Genomic DNA, 5,608 nt, shown 5'->3' with positions numbered 1-5,608 from the left:
TATATATATATATATATATATGAAACTAGAAATGGAAAATTATTGACAATAACATGCATGATTAAGCCACTATGCGGTATATTCTGGATGGGAAATCACATTTTGTATGCTGTGATGATGCTTAGGAAATGAATGTAAGTTAACTAATTTTAAAAAATGTTTCAGGGGAAAAAAACCTGAAAACTGTGATTTTTTGAAATTAAAAAATGCAATAGAAATACCTATTTGATGACTGCAGTAAGATATATAGCCCCAGCTAGGTGCTAGTTTAGAGTATGTTCATTCTACTCACTTAAGTTTATGCTTAAAGTCAGATTTGTGTTCATGGATATGTATATATCAGCTATGTTTGCTATTGAAAATATTTAGATTAATTAAGATCTTTAGTGAATCAATAAAATGTGGGGTGAAAAAGGCAACCATGGATACCAGAGACAGTGTGGGAGGAGGGTAGGAGATGGCAGAGGGTGAGAGAGAGGGAATCAAGGATGAAAAAAAGAAAAGCAAAATATACCGGAAACAAGAAGTGGAAAATTATTTGTTGCTGATAACACGTATGTTGATGTGCTTGATTGAGTCAATATACAGTGTATTGTGTTTGGAAAATCTCATTTTGTATGTTATAATGATGTATAGTAAATGAATGTAAATAAATAAATTTAAATTTTAAAAAATATCTGTAATCTTACCACCAGTAAAATTTTAAAAAAAAGAAACACACCAGTTTTTCAAGATTATGTTTGCTTTTTCATTAGTCAATCAGGTGAGACAGCAGATACTTTGATGGGTCTTCACTACTATAAGGAGAGTGAAGCTTTAATTGTGGGGATCACGAATACAGTTAGCAATTCTATATCATGGGAGACAGATTGTAGAGTTCACATTAATGTTGGTCCTGAGATTGGGGTGGCCAGTAGGAAGGCTTACAGCAGCCAGTTTGTGTCCCTTGTGATGTTTGCCCTTATGTGTGATGACAGGATCTCCATGTAAGAACAATGCAAGGAGATCATGCTTGGATCGAAACGGCTGCCAGATTTGATTAAGGAAGTACTGAGCATGGATGATGAAATCCAGAAATTGGCAATAGAACTTTATCATCAGAAGTCAATCCTGATAATGGGATAGGACTACAAATAGTCTACTTGTCTTGTAGGAACACTGAAAATCAAAGAGATTACTTAAATGCACTCTGAAGGCATCCTTGTTGGTGAGTTGAAACAAGGCTTTCTGGCTTTGGTGGATAAGTTGATGCCTGTCATCATGATGTCATGAGAGACCACTCTTAAGCTAAGTGTCAGAATGCCTTCCAGTAGGTAGTTGCTAGGCAGGGGTGCCCTGAGGTGATTTGTGATAAGGCGGACACAGAGACCATTAAGAACACAAAAAGAATGATCAAGGTGCCTACTTGGTGGTTGGTCTGCTTGCAGGGCATTCTAAGCATGATTCCTTTACAGCTGCTGGCTTTCCACCTGGCTGTGCTGAGAGGTTACCATATTGATTTCCCATGAAATCTTGCCGAATCTGTAACTGTAGAATGAAGAGCATCCAAAACTCTGGATGATTAAGAACTCAAGACACCTTTTGTATTTAAAACCTTGATTTAAAATATCACTCCTTGAAGCCTTTTTTTTTAGTAAATCCTTATTTATATATCAGTTATAACTATTCCTGATCTTTGCTAGCAGATAGTATATCACAGAATACTTGGTAGGCAGGGCTGAATTGAGAAGGTTTATGTGTGACTAGTGTGCTGAGCATTTGCTTTTCAACAATTTGCGTAGTTGACATGTAAATATTTCCCCCCAAATATTTAAAACCATAGTGTCTTTGTTGTTATAGAGTCACACAAAAAATTATAAGAAATATTTTGAACATTACCTTTAAAATTCAGCATTTTGAAATTTTGAAAGTTGTTTATTAACTGTCAAGAACTACGGAGTATGAAAATATTTTTTTGCTATGCAAAGAAAATGTTTGTGAAAAAATGTAAAAATAAATAAATGGGAAAAAACCCTACAAACAAAACCAGAGCGGAATAGAGAGAGAGAGAGACAGATGTGGGAGGGGGGTGAGAAAGCAAACTGCCAGGTCTGGGACTCAAACCACAGTCAGCATGTGGGAGTCCAGCGCCATTAACCACCACGCCACCTGCTGGTCCCATTTTTTTAAAAGTTTTTAAAACACTTCTCATGTCTGACCTCTCCTTTCTCTTGCTAATGTCAGAAGCCATTTAAATCTGAAGTGTGTCCTGTGGTGTTCATTTTTCCCCCTTTTTTTTTAAAAAAAATTTTTTGCAGTAAGCTATATAGCCCCAGCAAGGTGCTACTTTATAGTATGATCACTTTACTCACTGAGGTTTACACCTAAAGTCAGACATGCATTCATAAATATGTATATATCAGCTGTGCTTGCTATTGAAAGTCTTTAAATTAATTAAGATCTTTAGTGAATCAATAAAATGTGAAAAAAAAAAGGCGTGGAAACAACTGTACATACCAGAGACAGTGTGGAAAAAGGGGAGGAGTTGGCAGAGGGTGAGAGGTAGGAATCAAGGGGGGGGGGAAGAAAGCAAAATATATAAGAAACAAGAAATAGAAAATTATTTGTTGATGATAACATGTATGGTAATATCCTTGATTGAGTCAATATACAATGTATACTGGATGGAAAAATCTCATTTTGTATACTGTATTGATGTACAGAGAATGACTGTAAATACATAAATAGACAAATAAATTGAATTTTTTTTCCTTTTTTTGGTTGTTATTGTCTTTTTTTTCTTTTCCCTTTCCTTTTTTTTTTTTTTTTTTTAACTTTTTTTACCCCCCCTTTTTCCCCCTTTTTTTTTCTGCTGTTCAGCCTCCATACACTGAGTATCTAGACAGGCCTGTGTGCACATCTGACTACTTTTAGGGTCATATAAATCCTGAACCTTTACTGAACCTGTTGCCTGAAGGAAGAAGCTCATCTTTATAAATCTGAACTCAGAATCTTTTTCCGTGGATACCACATTGCAAAACACAGTAGAGGAGAGAAATTGTCACAGAAGTACCTTACAGTAAAGGGAAGCACATAATCTTACAGTTGCAGAAACCCTATCAAAGCAATTAGCCAAAGTGAATATACCATCAAGTGACTAAAATTCATAGACGAGAGATGTAGAGTGAGCAGCAGGGAGAAGTACTGAGCTGCAGAGAGAGCATGGCTCATAACCCTCCACAGGCCAGGGAACTTTCAGTTGAAACCCCGCAGATCAGCCCAGGTGTACCTATCCCTTAGAAACTGTGAGATCTTGGGGCTAGAAGGTGGCAAAGTGGTTAAAGGTGCTGAATTCCAACATGGCTGACCGTGATTTGAGTCCTGGACCTATCAGCTCTCTCTCTCTCTCTCCATCTCTGGTCAAATTAAAAAATAAATAAAGTTAAATAAAATATTTTTTAATTTTTTGGAGAGGTTTTTGCTAAAGAGCACATGCGTTCACCAGAAAGACAGAGACAGAGAGACGGAAAGTGAGAAATCACCCCCCAGGGGGTATGGCCATGCCACAATCCCTTCTCCTCCATTCTCCTCTCAGGATCTTGGACATGCATGCATTCGCACAGGGTGTGAGTTTAAGCCACCAGGTCCGAGACTCAAACTGTGGTTGACTACATGGGAGTCCAGTGAAATAGCCATTGTGCCAATTGCTGGTCCCAAGTCTACCACCTCTTTAGCAGACAAAGAAAGAAAGAATGAAAGAAAGAAAGAAAGAAAGAAAGAAAGAAAGAAAGAAAGAAAGAAAGAAAGAAAGAAAGAAAGAAAGAAAAAGAAACTGTGAGGCCTTTGTAATATCCAGTCCCAAAGTCAAAAGTGCAGGTTGTTTGGTGAGCATGAGGGAAACTGGAGAGAGATCGTGAATAATCTCCTCCCAGACACCTCTAAACACTCAGAATTAAACTGCAAGAAATCAAGAAGAAACGTATAACCCATCAGATGACCCAAAACCACTGCAGCAGCACAAGTAATGTGAAAAAAGAAGAAAATATCTCTCCCTCAAGGGAAAAGAACAACCCTTCATCATTCATAGGTAGTAAACTCATGGAAACATCTGATAAAGAATCCAGAATATTCAGAGTCACAAAACTAAATGAGATGCAAGAGATGAGAGACAATGAACTACAGAAGGTCCAAGATAAAAGAGACAATGAGTTCCAGGAGGTGAGGAAGTTCTTCCATTGTTTGAAAGAAGAAATACACAGCATAAAAAAAGAATCAGATGGAACTGTTAGAGATGAAGGCTGTAATACAGAAAATCAAAACCTCCCTTGAAAGTATTAGAGGCCGATTAGACCAAGATCGAATCTTGGATATTAAAAACAATACCTCTGGGGGACCAGCAGGTGGTGTGGTGGTTAAGGTGCTGGAATTCCCACATGGCCAACCATGGTTCAAGTCCTGGACCTGGTGGCTTGCTTTCTCACTCTCCGTCTCTCTCTCTCTTGCTCTCTATGTCTTTCTCTGGCAAAACACATGTGAAAATAATAATGATAAATAAATAAATAAATAAAAATAATTATTAAAAAAAACCCTCTGACCTAGAAAAAAAATCACCAAAAAGACTAAGAAAATAACCCCCTAAAATGAGAATAATATCCGAGAAATACTAGATACCATTAAGTACCCAAACATTCAGATTGCTTGTATCCCAAAAGGTGAAGAAACTAATAAGGGCTTTGATAATCTACTTGATGAAATCCTGGAAGAAAACTTTCCAAACTTAGAGAGGCATTCAAATATCCAGACCCAAGAAATACAAAGGACCCCTACTAGAAACAAACTAAGATGATTTTCTCCAAGGCACATCATAGCCAGATTGGCCAAATCCACAGACAAAGATAAGATACTAAAATTGGTAAGAGAAATGTCAAGTCATTTACAAAGGTAATACCCTCAGGATAACATTGGACCTCTTATCAGAAACAATGCAAGCAAGGAAAGAATGGGAAAATATATTCAAAATGTTAGGTAAAAAACAATTTCACCCAAGAATACTAGACCAGCAAGTTTATACTTCATATGGGAAGAAAAGATAAAAAACATTCACAGATAAACAAAACCTGAAAAAATTTACCAATACCGGACCAGCTCTTCAAGAAGTTCTGAAGGGAGTGCTTTACCAGGAAAACTAAAGACACACACAGAGAAATAAGAGAACAAAAAGCAAACAAGAAAATGACCAACTTACTGTAGGAAGAAGCCTGGAAATATCAATAATAATGTTGAATATTAACTTCCAGGATTTAAAAGCAAATATTGGACCACAGTAACACTGCAAATTAAACAGCAGAGATTAATTATATGAGACTGAACTGATTAAATAGAATTTTATGACTTTTGACTAAAACATTACTGATTTTTTTTACTACACTTTGTTTTCCAGATTTAAGGATTTCTTTCTTTTTAAGCTGTTGATAGGATAAGCAATTTGTTAAAATGTTTTTGTTTGTTTTGAGTTTTTTATTTATTAATTTTTATACGTTCAATCACATTATTTAGCTTACCAAGAGAACATTTCCATATGTGAACATTTCTCTCCAGTCCAGTTGATCAAAATACCTTCAACAGATAA

At 36.3% G+C, this 5,608-nt stretch overlaps 1 pseudogene; it reads left to right on the top strand.

Moving 5' to 3' along the window:
• LOC102491455 (glutamine--fructose-6-phosphate aminotransferase [isomerizing] 1 pseudogene) overlaps window positions 1-1,538 on the top strand; it is a 5,235-nt pseudogene extending 3,697 nt beyond the window's left edge.
• The last annotated feature ends 4,070 nt before the right edge of the window (window positions 1,539-5,608 follow it).

The sequence above is a fragment of the Tupaia chinensis genome, unplaced genomic scaffold (genome assembly GCF_000334495.1).
Source record: "Tupaia chinensis unplaced genomic scaffold, TupChi_1.0 Scaffold144756_1, whole genome shotgun sequence".
NCBI lineage: Eukaryota > Metazoa > Chordata > Mammalia > Scandentia > Tupaiidae > Tupaia > Tupaia belangeri.
Note: the sequence above shows the minus strand (reverse complement) of the source record. Positions and strands in the feature narration are given on the sequence as shown.